Raw genomic sequence first — 16,939 nt, forward strand, 5'->3', positions numbered from 1 at the left:
GAGATCTGCCTAATTTTTACATTTAGAATTAAAAGTATTCTCCTCTCTTGCTTTTTGTACATGTCAGATAGGTAAGATGTGTGACGTCATGGAACACTAACAATTATTTCTAGAAGCACCTGGGAGTTAATTGTACATGCCACCTATCCTATCAGTATCTCAGTCTGCAAAAGGAAAATAAAGAAATAAATTACTGCTCTAGAAGGTGATCTTGATATATTGTATTTCTTGCCACTTCCGAGGAAAAAAAAGAACCACCAACAGCAACAACAGCAAAAAAAGCCTTTACAGTTTACCATCATAGGAACAATTTTTTCCAGGTTCAAGGCATACTACTCGCTTTCTGATCTCCAACTGGAAGCACAGAAAAAAGCAAGGTATGTAACATAACCTTATGTAACTAAACAAACCTAACTGGTTCCCAAATACCAGAGTCTAGAAGTTACTTGTCTGTATGATGGATATAGCTGCAGAAAATTCATCTTTGTTTTTTCAGTACATTATTCTCATTATTATTTTGTGGTCTGAAATTGTAATCCTGAAGGCATTTTCTTGGATAAGAAATTATCTTCAGTTAGAGATATTATCTGAAATTCTAGGCAAAAGATCTTAAATCAGAACAGAAACTCTCTTCAGAATGACTGAATGCTGTACTTCCTCAGTCAATGGGAAACTCTTTCAGTGCCTTTTTGCTATGCTAGTCCCATCAAAGACACCAGCAAGATAATAATGCTGGTACCCAAATTGAAGAGATGGATGGATTTCACACTTTTTCTGAAAATCAGACCTCTCTAAATTGCTTTACATTACGCATTTAAAAAAAAAAAATATTAGAAGCACAGCAAATCAGCAGTCCTCTGAAAATCCCCAATACGACCTTCACACACCCATTTGATAGGTTGCTATTTTTGGCAAAGAGGCATTCTGTCACTACAATGAACTTTGTTTAAACACTTAAAAAATTACTCAGTATATTTTTGGGGTGTCATAATTACCCAAAAGATATACTAGACAGTGCAACTGAAATGATAGATCTAAACTTGCCCATTTCCAAAGTGAGATTTGAGACACAGACTTAAACGAGGGGCAATGATCTGGAAAAACAAACAAAGAAAAAAAGCAATTAGATAAAAATAATAGAAGAAATCCATAAAAGTGTTCCAGAAATTACCACAAAAATTCATTGATGTCAAGAACTGGCATGGAACCAAAGCACTTCTGATAAACTCATTAAATACAAAAACACCAGTTCTGAATCATCAACAGCTCATGCTGTAAGTTGTAGGCCGTTGGGAGATTGTTCTGGGAAGTATCACCATACATTTCTGCTGTCCTCACAGGTTTTATGGGTACGTATTATTGACTACTGTCAACAACAGAAAAAGTGTCTAGACAGACCTCTGCTCTAACTTACTAGAGACTAAGTTCAAGAATGAAGTTTAATGGTTAGGGCACAGTGATCAGCAAACAGGAATTGAGTTCCTTTCTCTGCTAGAGACATTGTGTGAGATTCGGTTTGTCTATGCATGCTTGTGGTATCTAAGTCCACAGTGATTTAAGGTTCGATGCAATAGCTCACACGTACATGTCTAAAACCATTACAGAGTACCTGAGACTTCAACATGAGTCTGGCAGATATGGCAAAGGAACTGCAGTGAATGAATGTCCAGCTTGAACAGGGCCAGAGGCCAGGTAAGATATCCCAAAGGATACCACATGTTGTTAGGTACTCATGGGTTGGAATTAAGCCACTAGTAAAAATAGTCAATAAAAACTAAAGGAAATTGCACTTACCATTAAACAAATACCTACTGGTTTGTCAGCTGAATTAGTCTTTAGGTTACATTCACTGTACTGACTAGATCTCCATCTGCTGTAATGGGAGGTTAGACACCTCACATAGGTGAAGCTAACTTCACATATACACCTACATTTAGATGTCTTAAAGTGGAATTGCATCCCACCATAGGGCCTCAATTCCTCTTCTTAATCATATCTAGTGCTGTTCTAGACAGCAGGCTGTCCGTGATGTCTCCTTAGGGCTAGTAAACATGACAGTGGACCCACAGGAGAGCCACTTGTCAGGTGGGACACTTTAGCATGCTTCAAATAGCACCAGGTTAACTGTGAGTCTTCCATGGTCCCTGGCTCTTGGAAATGTCTGTCCTGTCCTCTTCCAACCTCTGTCTTTTTAGATTATTTGCCTTTATGAGAAAGGATTTTCTGTTATTATGTTTTAGATCACAGTATCTAACACAATGAAACTTCCTTTCTTGGGTGGATCTGTGTCCCCTATCATAACAGAAATTCTAAACAACATTGAGTGAATGAGACAATGCAAGGGATCTGAAACAGAAAGTGACTGCAATTCTTAGTCAATGTGTAATAAAAATCTATTTTATAATATGTTGTTATTATTATAATCATTAAATGATTATAAAACATTATAATAGATAAGCAATTGACATAGAAGGAAGAAGGTGAACTCTCCAAATTCTGATCAATAAGAACAGACTCAGAAAGAAGGTGAGAAAGGAAATCTTCAATATTACTGATTTTCACCACTGCCTAGGGAAATGTGCATGACTCAAAATGGGGACCTTCGAGGTGTGGGTATTTCAAAGCCTGCAGAGTCTCTGAAAGGAGAATGCTTTGAGGACACCTTGCTGTAACAAAATTTTAACCTCAAAGGATCTTTTTGATCTTTAGCTTGGGAGGAAAGACTTCCAACTAATTTATGATAGCATTAGAGGATAACAACATGCACAGTAATGAATTCTCTTTAGCCTTTGGGCTGTAGCTGTGTTTTACTGTCTCCAGGAAAATAAAAGTGGATGTATGGAAATATTCAGCATTTGTATTTTAATTGCCCCTGAGGATGCTAACTGTTTTGTAAAGAATGCAACATCTAATGGTATGGAAAAAAAAAAAAGAGTGATGTTTCTAAGCTAAGTTCTTATAAGAATAAGAGGTGAAGTCCAACAGCAGCAGTGAAGTTCTTATACACTGAAAACAGTGGCACTAATTTGATTTATTACCATTTAGGCTGAGCGTTTAGGAGAAACACATGGGAAATGGTGAGTCCTGGACAGGACAAGTGGGAATGAAGGATGGGATGTAAAGGATCGGACAGAGCCTCTTTTCATGTCGAAGAATTTGGTGGCTTGCAGCAATTTTTACAGAGTTTCTTGGCTAAATTAAATAACTCCACACAAATGAAAGGATTTGAAAGGGAATCTGACATGATAAGACTCTTTTGGACTGGAGAGACAAGCTGTATCCTTCATGTCCCCTATAATGTAAGTAATAGGTAATAAGAAAGGAATAGGGTTGCACTGTCTTTAAACCTATTTTCTAGTTGGGTTTAAAAGGTTTGCTTTTGACCTTTCTTCAAGGCATCATATATATCCTGAAGGACGATTTTGTGTTAAAAGATAGCCATTTGTTTAAACAGAGCTTTTATGATTTAAAGCACTACTGGTACTATGCCCCATATTCTTCCCTGCCATTAAGTACATGATGTTATAGTAAAAGTATTTACATACAGTAATAAGCACTGGGAAGAAGGTAAAAAGGAGTGTGGAAAAGAACAGATTGCACGTTTCAGTTTGCTTCCTCCAGCACCAAAAGCAAGCCTGTCTAAGAACTTGACTTCAGACAGAGATAAAAATCTTCCTGTTTAACCAGTTTCTATTTCTTTTAATAGAGATGGAATGTATTAGTGGAGATAGAATGGATTTTCCCTTTCCTTTAATAGAGTGGAATGGATTATCCTACTCTGGAGGCCAGACCAGGCTCCAAATCACAACAAAGTAGAGATTGACATTTTCCTTTACCCTTCCTGTAATTTAGGAAAAGTTGGAAGTGCAACTGGGGTCTTGGCTAGTCAAGCTGCCTTGCTGATATGTTAGCAGTTCACAAGGACAGAGCTTAGGGTCCAAGGTAATCTCATTGATCCATACAAACCAGCCTGTGGCATTTCAAAAAGTTCTCTCCAACTTGCCAATTTCATTAGTACATGTCTCCAGCTAAACGAGTTACTGTTGTGGGAAATACTTCCATAGCCATAATGGAAGTATTGGTTCCCAAGCCACAGCAAAGTGGTCTTTGGTGTTGAGACTGTGCAACAAAAATCACTCTGTTTTTAAAGATTCTGAGACTAGATGATGTTATTTCAACATACCACGTACTTCTTGCTGTCTCTGAGTCATGAAGCTCCAAAGCCCTTAAACTAGATTTTGATCTGAATCTCACTCAAAGTCGAGCTTCCAACACATTGACCAAACAACCGGACTACAAGGCAGTTTATTTCCACTGCAGAGAGGAAAAACCACTATGGATTAATAGAATCATGCAAACATGAGACTTGTATAGCATTAAAGGGGAGGGAAAGAAAAAACTAAATGCTGCAAACTTGAAAAAAACTGTTAAAATAATCAGCTCCAAAATCATAATATCACAAAAACAGTCTGATAAATATTTCTGTAGTGAAATGTGGACAGTTATGTGGAATAGTTATAAAGGAGTATTAACGTATCTGAGTGAATGTATTGGTGCACATGTGTATGGTTTTACACTTGAATAAGCATATATTCAATTTGGGACCACTAAAGTGTGCTCACTCCAAATGTCCACCTCCCTGCAGGTCCACAGGAACACTCCAGGAATAAAACTTTCCATCCCGAATACTATATTCTGAGTGAGTCTGTGAGCCTTTGAAGACTCATTTCTGATATTGCTCATGAGTAATATCAGCTGACTCACTAGAACATGATAACTTGCTGTATGTATGGGTTAATGGCATTACTTCACAGGCTGAAGAGACACAACTGGATGTTGCAATGATCCATGGCACAGGGGGGAAGTTCCCTGTATAGGCTAACCAGTATGGAAACTTTCTCCCTGTTGCAGAAACTGCTGACATTTGGTTATTATTTGGCAGACAAGGTAGGGAACGGAGGACAACACAAAGGGCAAGTGAAAAGAAAAAGTAAAGTACAGAAAAAGATCTGAAAGAAATGTCATGTTCCCTTTGCTAGGTTATGTGATTAAGGGCTAATCTCTCGGAACACAAAGACCCAGGGAGGCCGACGAATCCTTGTAACTTAATCAGTGAATCTGCTCCTGGTGGATGAGTCAGCCAAAGAAACACCTTCTCAGGAATGCCCTGCAAACTGGAGGGGTTATTGCCTGAAGGGGGTTAGGACTTATTATGGTATGCAGAGGCAGAAAGAATTTGGAGATAGATTGTTTAAAAGTTATTACAGGAGGTTTTAAGGAGATTGCAGGAACGCGCAAGACTGCTGATGGGATGTTCTTTCCCTGCAGAAGGATCAAAGGCAGGGGAAGGGAGGGATCAAGATGGATCAGGAAGGCAAAAAGAGTGGGAAAATAGAGGGAAAAGGGTTACTGGTAAACAGGCTGCTGGTCAGTACATTTGTCTGGCTGAGCCCTTCACTTGGCCATCATAATCTATCCTATCTTCTTCCTAAATCCTATTGCTGTCTCCTGTGCTAGTGAACTTGCTATTCTGAGCCAGTATAAACACGATGAGCTGCAAATCAGGCTGGCTGTGAGCAGGATAGGAGGTCTGGTGCCAGCTGCTAGACTGGGGCCACCAGCCTCGGGGGCTTCAGAGCCCTGGTTCAAGCCTCAGGGAAGGACTGGGACCTAGAGGCCAGCTGCTGGAGAAACTAAGTCCAGCTGCTGGAGACATCTATACTGTGTGTGTATATTTCTGTAGCAACTTCAATCCCAGTCAGCTGGGGAGGAGGAAGACAATGGGGTCATCTGTGCTGCTAATGTTTATGTGAGTGCTGTGTGTGTTTATGGGGTGCTGGTAAAGGTACTGCTCTCCATCTGTGTTCATCTTTGTGGCTGCTCGTGTGTGTATTGCATGTGTATGTTTGTGTGTGTGTACTTACTGAGAATACGTGTTCAACTTCGCTGCTGCTGGACCTGGGGACACAGAGCCACAGCAGCCTTGCAGCTAGGAGAGGAGGAACCTACTGGGTCCTGAATCCCACTTAATTTGGCTACCTTTAACATGTGCAGCTTCACAAAGTACAGGAGACAAGATGGATACGCAGATGATTAACCCAAGGCACACAATTGTTGCATGTGTATCACAACCTCGTGATATACTTACTGACTGCTGTGACATGGCCTCACGCGGTCACGAGTTAAAGATGCTCATTGCTTTTTGTTGGAGAACAGAACTCAGCAAGATCAAAGGCCAAATCTTCCACAGGGGGACTATGCTGCAGGAATCGTACCACTTACCCCATGGATACAAGGCACTACTGCAATAACTTGGCACTGCATTCATGGACGCAATGGAGCAGTACCAATTTACCCCATCTTCCTGAGTAGAAAAGTAGCCTGCTTTTTTCAGACCAGCATTTATAGGCGCTTTACATCACCCTTTGTCTATTATCCATTTTTTGCTTTACTGTCCCCCCTGTTTTATTACTGTATCTTTGATGTTGTATGAAATCAATTTTGCAAGGCTTTAAAAGGCAGTTAAAAGGTGAAACATAATTGATTTCCCCCCCCTCTATAAAGGCAAGTAACTGGACAATACACTTCCTTAGTAATGATGTTAATTCCATTCCTTTGCCTACATTTAATATGATTATCTAATTGGTTTTCATTTACATTTGGTAATAAAAGCCAGTCTAAATATTTTTAATAAAATTTCCATCCTGCTGGTTGACCTTTCTGTTGACTTTCAGAAGCTCTTGCCCCACAATAAAACAGGGAAACTGGCAGAAATATAGATGGCTTGTTTTGCCTTTGACATTGTTTTTTATTTGTCCGTGGAAAAGAGCTCTTACATATTGCTTTGCCTCCTCTACCTTCCCCTGTAAAGGACTATACCTTGTAGTTTTTTTCCTGCAGGAACACTTCCAGAATAACATCTTTTTTGCTAAAGTTGCATGTTTTGATTTTAACATGCCTGATCTTGGTTGTCAGCAATTTTGCAGGCTCATATTGCGACTGAATTTGCTTTCACCTAACTTTACTATCTAAAAGCCGAATACTTAATCTGAGCCAGTTGTCTAAACTTCCTCTATATTTATTAGAGACAGCTCTGCCTCAAAATGGGATGAAGCGGCTTCTGGTGCTGAATCTGTCAGTCCAGCAGCTACAGAGGGAGCCTAGTTCACTAACTTAGACTAGGCACATTACTCTTAGGCAGATACAATAAATGAAAAAAAATTTGTTTCCTGACAAGTAGCCCTAACAGTAACAGCTGCAGCTTACCCAAGTTCATTCAAAGCAATTTCAGTGCCCTACAAGGAGGTGGGGGTGCTGACATTTTGCATTTGGGAACCCATAATGTGCACAGAAGCATTAGAGCACGTGAAAAGCAGAGACTATGATGTGATGTGGTGCCTACAGGGAGAGAGAGACTGGGCTTGGCTCATCCCTTCCAATTCTACAGCCCCGAGTAACAATTAAATTGTGTAAGCATTTGATGGGGCATACAAATGGAGTTCGTGGCCTCAGTTCAGATCTAAGTGTCTGACTGGCCAACCAAAAGCCAACATCCTAAGCTGGGAGCTGACAGACACAGTGAAAGCTGACTTGCTATCTCTTTCCTGTGCCTAAAATATATTTTCAGAGGAATAATTATAGAAATCTGGCTTTGTTCTTTCTCTTATGCAGATAAAGGGAAGACTTAATCACTAAGAGTCTAACACAAACCCGCATCCCAGTCCTCATTAAAAATCTCTTTACAATCTCTTTGTGTTTTAAAGTAATAACACTTTTAAAGTTCACCTGACTAAATAGTGTGCTAGGTAGCCATTCAGTGTCTGTTTTGACCTGATTGTGACAGCAAGATGTGCATCAGATTATAAGAAAGCAGTTTTCCAGTACTCCAAGATGCTGTCATTTTAACCAGGACCTCAGGTTCTAGATGGTGTTTGCATGAATAAGTTAAGTGTGATCTAGCTGACTTTTTCAAGTGACCGATGGGCACCTTCTGTTAGCTTCACGTGAGTGTGTACCATTCAGAAAAAGTTATTTTTTATGCTAAGAGAAAGTTATTTTATCTTTCTTTGAGGGCAGTGCTTGCAGAGCAACAGGTGTGCAAGATGATGATTTTTTTCTCCTGGGTAGAATATCCAAAAGTTTCAATCAATCTCTAATGGAAGGGACTTTTTTTCTTCAGGAAGTTGAAGAGGCAAAACATGTAGCTGCATTGCAATATCCCCGTTTGGAGGGGATATGTAGGTCATTCAGTTGGCTGAAGCTTTTGAAGCCACATAAATTTCAGCAGTGACGGGGCACTGCACTTTGTAGACTCTAAATAAAACCTTGTGCCTCAACATCCTTTGAAGACAATGGACAGGAAAAGGCAAGTGAGAATGTGATTCCTTTGACCCATTTAGACATCTGCATGAAGATAAAATGAATCTGCCCTCCAAGTGCCCAATTCTTTCCACTGACTATAACAGAAGCCTAAACAAAGTTGAGCTTCTTTGTATCACCAGATGAACCACAAATAACAACTAGAGGAATGCATCTTCCCATTGTGTCTTCATATACACAGGCTTCTACTGGGCCTTTCAGTGAATACAGTATTAGAGATGGGCTAAGCCACAAGCCTTGGATGCAAACTTCCATGTATTTAGGATGCACTAGGGCTTTGGGAGCTAGATTAATCCCTCCTCACTTCATATCATTCAGGAAGAAAATGGTTGAATTTCAGGCTCTAAACAGCCACAGACATATCATAAGGCGGGGGATACAAAAGCTGAAGGCCTGAATAACTGCTCATTCTCACAGCTTACTGGCCTTAACTAAATGTCAAGCAGATTTGCTTTAAGATTTCGAAATCTTGCATCTTTGTCTTGAGTAGGACGCTTTCTAGTAATGTGCACTCTGGGGCCAGGCGATCCACAGTGTTATTGCTGTTTGCTGAAAACGTGCATTTTTATTCAGATCTCATAATTGAAATTCAAGCTGCATATGATGCAATTTGACATTAATTTCAGTTATTTGTGTCTGAGGTTTGCCCCATCCAACAAGAGCCGACAGTAAAGAAGAGCACTGGAAATGGAAATACACAGTGCCATTAGATGCAAGGCTTGATTTGTAAATCACTTAGATAGCAATAAACTGGGGATGGAAATAAAAGTGGCAAAGCTCAGCTTTCTAAATGCTAAATAATTCAAAGGGGAAAGAGTAAGGGGAAAAAAAAGTACAGAGCAAGAGCTTTGTGTATGAAAACAATGGCATTTGAGCAAATCAGAAATTTCAAGCTCTGACGAAATGTAATTTCAGTTCAATTAAAGCATAACATCAAGATTGTGGGCTGCAAAAATCTAGGATGAAGCATGTCATTGGTGTGTGCATTTCTAAAAGATTTACAGCAAAACCTGAATCTAGGAAAGATATTCTCTGAAATGGTGCCACAGGGCTCTTTACTGAGCAGACAGCTGTTTTACAAAACTAGGCTGTAGGGAGTCAGAGCCAGCAAAACTCAAGATGAAAATGATTTTTTTAAAATTTTTCTTTATTTTTATGTTTGGGAAGTTAACAGTGAAAGTAAGTTAGCCAGAGGAACAGATTCCTGATGAAAGAGGGAATATTTTTCGTCATGTGAACTTTATAAATTTGGAGTTGAGGGGTTTGGTGGTGTTACTTTCTTTTTGTTCTAAAGATAGACTGTAGTCCAATTACAGCCTCCTGATTTTAGCGCAACTGCTGAATGCAATTTTGTGGATTTTGTCTAGCAGGATGCTATTTCAATACAGGGTGGGGAGGAGAAGGGAGGGTGGGTAACAAACAAAATGTAGACCAGATGCAACCAAGTAGATGTTATCATCTGCTGCCCTGTCCTTTCCTAAGGAGAGATTGGAACAAGTGTTTAAGCATCAAATGCTGCCCTAATAGCAAAACATTTCCTCCAGTGTTCACAAACAGTCTTATACAAAGCTGAGGAGTATCATTATCACAAGATCTTAATGAAATAAAGGCTTGGGAATGGAGGTAAAAGATATACAAGTTACCCAACAGTGATCCTGTTCCTGCTATTGTGGCCCATCCTGCAGGGCTCTGAAACTTGGCCTGATTTTTAATCACAGTTGTAGTCATAATAGCTTCTTTTGAATTGCAAATTTAATAATCTGTACTGCATGGGAGCTCATCTAACGTCTGAATGCTACAGAATTATGCTATGGCATACAAGGGACAAGTGAGGCACCAGTCATGGAGAAACACCTATGATATGAGAAGGACAGAGAAAGGAAATACATTTGGATAGCATCTTGATAACTCCTTCAGCTACATCAGTTGTGCGTGATGATCCACACAACATTGCTGAGATTACTTAGGAAAGTAGCTCCAAAGACTACTAGTCCCACAGATGGAGCTGAACACATTATGGCATGTTTTGGATGGGGTCTGTCTTGTACCTGCCATTAGCAAGCCTTCTGGGCACTTCTTCTATTTTAAGTAGACAGTGAAATAGTATTTATCATTTGGTCTACAGTAACAAAATCTGCAAAAGAAAAAAAAAAAAATCTTATCGTTCTCCCAACTCCTGAAAGTGAAGCATGAGCACAGTGACTTCTTGAGTCCTCTAGTGTGATCACTGAACAAATACCGTACGCACAAATGTGAAGGAATGGCTAGTCTCCTAAGTAGCCTAGTATGGTAGTCATCATCGTTTTTTCCATCTCGACACCTACATCTGATGTAGTCTTCTGAACTCCCTCTACAATAAATGGAGAAAAATAAGACCCATCAGGTGTCACTCATCTCGTCCCAGAACAGACATATAAGTCAGAAGACTTGTACCCTAAAGTCCCGTTCTTTCTGCTTTGTCTGTGAGATGATTCAGCTCTGATGGAAACATCAACACACTAGAAATAGAAAGTGAAGAAAGATATGTTTTCAGAATTGTAGTAAACAGAGAAAACTAAAGATAGGAGAGAAAGAAAGATCCAAGCACTGAAACATCAAGCCATTTGCCCTGGGTCTCAAAAGAGAAATATATCTTCACCCCAAAGTTTTTACAGTGGAAAAACTATTGAGTACCATGTCCCTCTCCAGGTATGTTGTACAATTATACAGGAAAGCCTCGGAGACGCTGAGAAATGAAAGACCAATTGAAATTCAGAACTACTGTTTTCAAGCTGGATTTTATCTTGAAGTCTGCTGCTTCTATCTGAGATCTGAAGGGGCTTAAAAGCACCTGTGGTTTTTTTCAAGGATATCATAAAAGATATTTCCTATTTCTACCGACCTTGCCTCACCTCTATTCACAGCTACAGAAAGACCAGTATTGCACCCGAGGTAGGAAGTGTCAGAACAGTCGTTTTTCCTTGCAATATCTTTGCCACCTTTCCTCTTCAGAAATAATGATAGCTGAAGGTGAATATTCTGATAAAAAATTTGGGGAAGGTGACAATTCTGCTGTGACCGACGCTACCTGTCGTGAAACGTGAAAATGTTTGCTTCAGACCATTTTGAATAAGGTCATTATAATTAAGGGCACTGCCAAACCTGAAATCATGCTTGCACTGGAAAAAATATGCTCTAAATGCTTGTGTCTATTTGGTCATTTAATGGCTCACACCTGAGCACCCCAAACATTTCTCTGGGAAGAGAAGACTTTCCCTGAAGAAACAAGAGGAAATGTTCTGTTCATTCTCTATGCGTTTCCCGATCATTTTCTTTGTCCATTTCATAGTCTGTAAACAGCTTGGGAAGTTATAATTTCCAGACAGCTCTAGGGAAATTAGCCACATAAGCCCTTCTTCTTTCAGAAAGGTTAATTCAGTCACATTCCTGTTCCAGCCAAAGACTCCTTTCCCAAAGTCATTACAGATCTCCTGTGTTCAGTACTTGGTCGAGCACTGACCTGACACCTAAGAACACAACAGATTTTGTAGAAGCATATCCAAGATCCGTGGATAACTGTCTTATGTTTTGCTTAGACTAGGAAATTTCTTTCCAGAGATGATAACCAGACATAGCGGCTGCTTTTCATTTATTTACTTAGGTAATTACTTGTTTTTTATGTATGTTCATTTCTGTTTATGTTCAGATTCTTAAAGTTACTATATTAGTATAGACTGATGCCAGATAGTGCTTATTGGCTGAATCTTGCAGGAATTTTCTTGGAGGTGGCTGCACTATTTACCAAGTTGCTTCTGGCATTCAGTAGTTTTGTCATTGTAGGGATGCTCTTCCATACAAGATTATTGACAAGCACTTCTTTTCCTGTATTTATTTTTTTATTTTACCCAGTCCTTGAAAAAAGAAAGCATTTATGGGTTAGGTATTTAGTTTTATAAACCTCTACTACTCAAATATATTTTAGAATATTAACTCTAAGAATTAGTCATCTATTTGTGCATTGAGTAAACATAATGTTACCTGAGTACAAAGCAGGGCTTTCAAAGCATCAAAAAAATGATAAAGTCCTTTTTATTAAAAAAAAAAGTTGAAATAATATGCATTTCCAATTTCTCCTAGCAACACACATCTGCCAAATAGTACAACCAGCATATAATATCTTCAACTGTTTCACTATAAAATGTAGTAGCCTTCAGAGCAGGAGAGGATATATCTCACTGACTGATAGAATCAGAATGCCTGAAGTCATTTATTGTCTGAAACACACACACATCTTCTAAGCCAGTTAAAATATGTAAACTTCAGTGAAGAAAACAGCAACACTAAATAAAACTTCTCAGCTCTGCCAAGGTCAATAGCACCACAAAAAGGCCCCTGGAGCTCACGAAACAGAGCAGACAGAGCTGTATTATATCATATTCTCCCACACTGACAACTACCTTACACTGTGAATGATAGACATAAATTGGAGCTATTTGTTGAGCAAGTCTGCTTCTCAGTCTGAATAAAGGGAGGGACAAGTTGATTTCTGGAAGTAGTAGTTTTGGTCTGTCTATTTTTGAGGGAACGAGTAAAGTGAATTCATTTCTTGTATTAGTTGAGAAAACCTTCAGATGACCTGGGAAAGAATGGGAAAAATGGAGAAATGACTTGAGGGAAGAAATGGGCAACTGAAGAACCAATACGTGTAAAAAAATGAAAAATCCAACTGGTTCCGCAAGGGATTTATTATCTTGAGACACTATGAATAACAAATTCTGGAGCATCCAGCAGATTGTTTCAAATGTTGTTTACGAATGAGGAAGGACAGTTTTGTGCTTTGGTTTTGATCTTCCAAAACTTCATTAAGATACATGAGCAATGCCTTCCCAAGCAACTGTGAGCAGCCAAAATTTCCTAAATTGCTTTGACCAAATTGTACCACAGAACTGTAAGTCTCCATCAACACTATTTATATATTAACGCTAAGGTAACTAGGCAGTGATGACTCACCGATTTGTTTTGGCTATCAACATGCAGTCTTTTTCATTCACTGCTGAGCACTCTATCTGGAATAAGTTCTAAAAATTGTGGATGAAGCATCCAACCAAAAATTAAATGAATCATTTCACCTTTTTTTTCTTTTTTTTTTTGAGAGAGAAGGGTAGTTTGAAGGCCTCAAAGTTACTGGAACAGGTGAAAAAACAGAGCTAATGAACTTGTTTGTTAACTGAAAGGAAAATAAATGATTGACAGCATCAAATATCTGGAACTGTTAGAATAGCAATTAATGAAATCACTCACACCAGGACTGAGTAGACATCATTTCTCTGTTTCTCTGTCTAAATACTGCATGGGCATTAAATTTCTCCTTTACAATGTTAATTTGATGTCTTGACAAGGGAGAAAAATTACTTAAAATGTGTAAAAGCTATGAGCAGACTGATGGTTATTACTTTGCTGCAATATGATTTGAAAACAGTAATCTAATGAGAGATAAGCATAGGTGTTTCATGACTAAATGGGATACGTGTCCATCGTCCACTGCTACAATCTGCAGAGTTGAGGGAGTAGCAAATAGCTAACACAAAGTTAAAAGAGAGAAAAGAAATTAACACAGTGCTAATGGCCAACAGAAACTCATGAAACAGCATGACCTCTCTCTCACATTCTCTCCTTTACCAGTGAAAAGCCCTTTTAATTTCTTTTAATTTGCATTATTGCAAAATCAACCAGATTCAATATGAACGTTTTTCTTTTTCTCCCCTTTCTTTTCCCCTAAATCGCCCCCAGATTTCTCTCTTTACTTCCTGTAACACATAGCACATTCAAAGCAGAAGACATGGCTAGGTGGCCTGATACAATATAGTATTTCCACTGGGCAATCCCAGTTTGCATAAAATAATTAAGGGAGCTAGGATGAGAAAGGGACTGGCACCATGATGGAACTGGCAGGCTGGAATAAATTAGTTCACTGATAGTAGTGAACAAGCAGAGCACATGTGGTCTTTAAAAAAGATTGAGAGCCAGAGGGAAAAGAGCAATGACATATTTTAGATGTCTTTAAGGATTTTCCAGGACATCATATAAATATTTTTGATGAACAGATTATTTACTGATGATCTAAAGCATTCAAGACATGAATCCATTTATGTAGCATTGTATCACCTTGCAATTTTTAATGTAATTATCTTCACAGCATCTTTCTGGTCCTGGATAGTACTATTATTTTTATTCTATTAATGAAGACTTAAGCTCTGAAAGACAAATAGCTACGCACATGAAAGGACCTGGGAGATTACCTGCTGCCAAACTGCCATTTTACATACCTGAAAGTGGAATTAAGAGTCTCATCAGTTATGATTTGCCACTGAGTAACCCTGAAAGCTTTTAAAGCTTTCAAAACCATGAGGAGCAGGACCCACCTTTTCTCAGTTAAGAGGTGTACTGAGTAGGAAGTCTGCATCTGAGCTAGTTGCCCAAATTGTTTTTGTAATGAATGGAGAAGCATATTTGGACTGTGATTCATTTGATTTACTTCAAACTTTTTATGATGAAGAGTCTTGTCTAGATTTGCTTAGTGACAGTAGTCCTTTGTTGCCCAGAGACTCAATACAGCCGGCTCATCTGAGATGTTTGAAGTTAGGCAAAAGGAGTGTGTTTCACCCAGGCTTCAGGTTCCTCCAGGGACAGTCTGTGGGTCTGCAATGTCTGTGCAGAATTACCTGAATGCTGTGAGCATTTCATTTCCATTAGTCCTCTCAAGACTAATCATTCCTTTCCATCTGTAGTTTTTAGATCCCAAATTCTGAGTACTCTTCAGATTAAACAACTTAAGGGATATTACACAAAATAACACTGAAAGAGGAGCTGGTATTATTTCTTTGCCTTTAATATTTCAGCAATTATTCCCCCAGCTCAGGAGAGACCTGGGCTCCAGTCCCTCTGCCACGCATAATCATCAGGCAAGTTAACAGTTCCAAGGGTTTTGTTCCAGCTCTGCTGAGAGTAGATCTAGTACTTTAATAAGCTGCTCATGCTAGCTCCACCACAGTGGACTTTTTGCCTAGCAAATGGATAAATGGCATTTGGATGTTAGGTTGGAAGACAGGCTATCACTGGAAATACCCAATCACTAATTTTGAAAAAGGAAATTGATCCTGGTAATGGAAATGGATCCTGGTGATTTGTCTCTGAAGCAGAGTCTTGCTGATTTCCTCTCTCCTCTCTATTTGCATATTAACCCTTCTTTGGAAGTGAAAGTAACTTTTTCTTTTTTATATTAATAGAAGTCACATAATGAACTCTTTGCAGGAACCCACTGAGTGTAAAAAAAAAAAAAGTGTGTGTCAGATATGAACATAACACACATGGGAACGTCCTGAATCATTTGAGTCCAGTCTTCTGCTGTGGGAAACAACATGTTTTAAGACTGTTTTCAATAGTGATTTTCAACTACAATCTATAATATTTGCAATAATTATATTTTATGACCCAGAAACAGGGTATACAGAAGCACCTGCCAGTTACAGAAACAATTAGGAAAGTGTATGCTGTATAGATATACTGTACAGTGGAAAGGCCCTAGTTCCCCAAAAACCACTCAGAAAATCAGACTACATGGGAACTAATTGGAAGAACGTAAGCTACTTAAACTCAGAAGGCAGGTAAGAGAATTATTAGGAAGCACTTAGTGGTCCTAATGTTTTTATTTAACCCAAGGAAGGTTGTTTCCTTTGGAGACTCATTTTGCTTCTGGTGAATCCTCACTGGAAAGCAAAAATGAGCAGCAGGAATCGCACCGTAGACTATCTGCTTTCACAGTACTTTAACTGCAATATCCCAGATCTCCCACATCAAGATCATTGGGGTTTTGCCAACAACTGCCATGAAACTAGACACAGGCTCTATCACAAGATGAAACTCTGTTTTGGCACTAAGTTTAGGTACTTCTTGAATGTAACTCCCAATAAGGAAATAATGAATTGGAAGACTGTCATATAATTATGCGGGCGATGTGAAACCCAGGCGGGTAACAGTGTATGTGTTCTTGGACAACTTATACATGGCTTAAAGAAGATGTAAAGATCCGAGGTGCTGTAAGACACATGCTATGAATCATACAGAAGAGGTGTCTGCTGTACAGGAGTGGGTGGATTTGCTAGTGTGTTCCCATCCATTCATACCCAAATGCTTCCTCCCCATCCAACGCTGTAGAACAACACAGGAGAAACTCTAGTTTAAAACTCGCTCTCCTGCATCATCTCTGTGACGCTGCATGACTCCCACAGCTGCATTTAGGATCCATGCTGTCAACACGCTTCAGCTAATACTCAGCTGGTGGGTGGTTTTCAAGAGAAATGTCAGTCTTATGAGACATTTTCATTTTCTAAGAAGGCTTCATCTCCCTATTTTCAAAATAGTATGAATTCTTAACTGAAAGGAATTCTCACTACCTTGCATTACTTTGCAGGAAAGGAAAAAAAAAAAAATCTTCTCTCACCATGCCGAATACTTCCATGAAAAATAATGGAACAAAAGATTTGTCTCCTGAAGTGAGACAGGTAGTATACCAAATTTGAAG

The sequence above is a fragment of the Gymnogyps californianus genome, chromosome 2 (assembly GCF_018139145.2).
Source record: "Gymnogyps californianus isolate 813 chromosome 2, ASM1813914v2, whole genome shotgun sequence".
Lineage (NCBI taxonomy): Eukaryota > Metazoa > Chordata > Aves > Accipitriformes > Cathartidae > Gymnogyps > Gymnogyps californianus.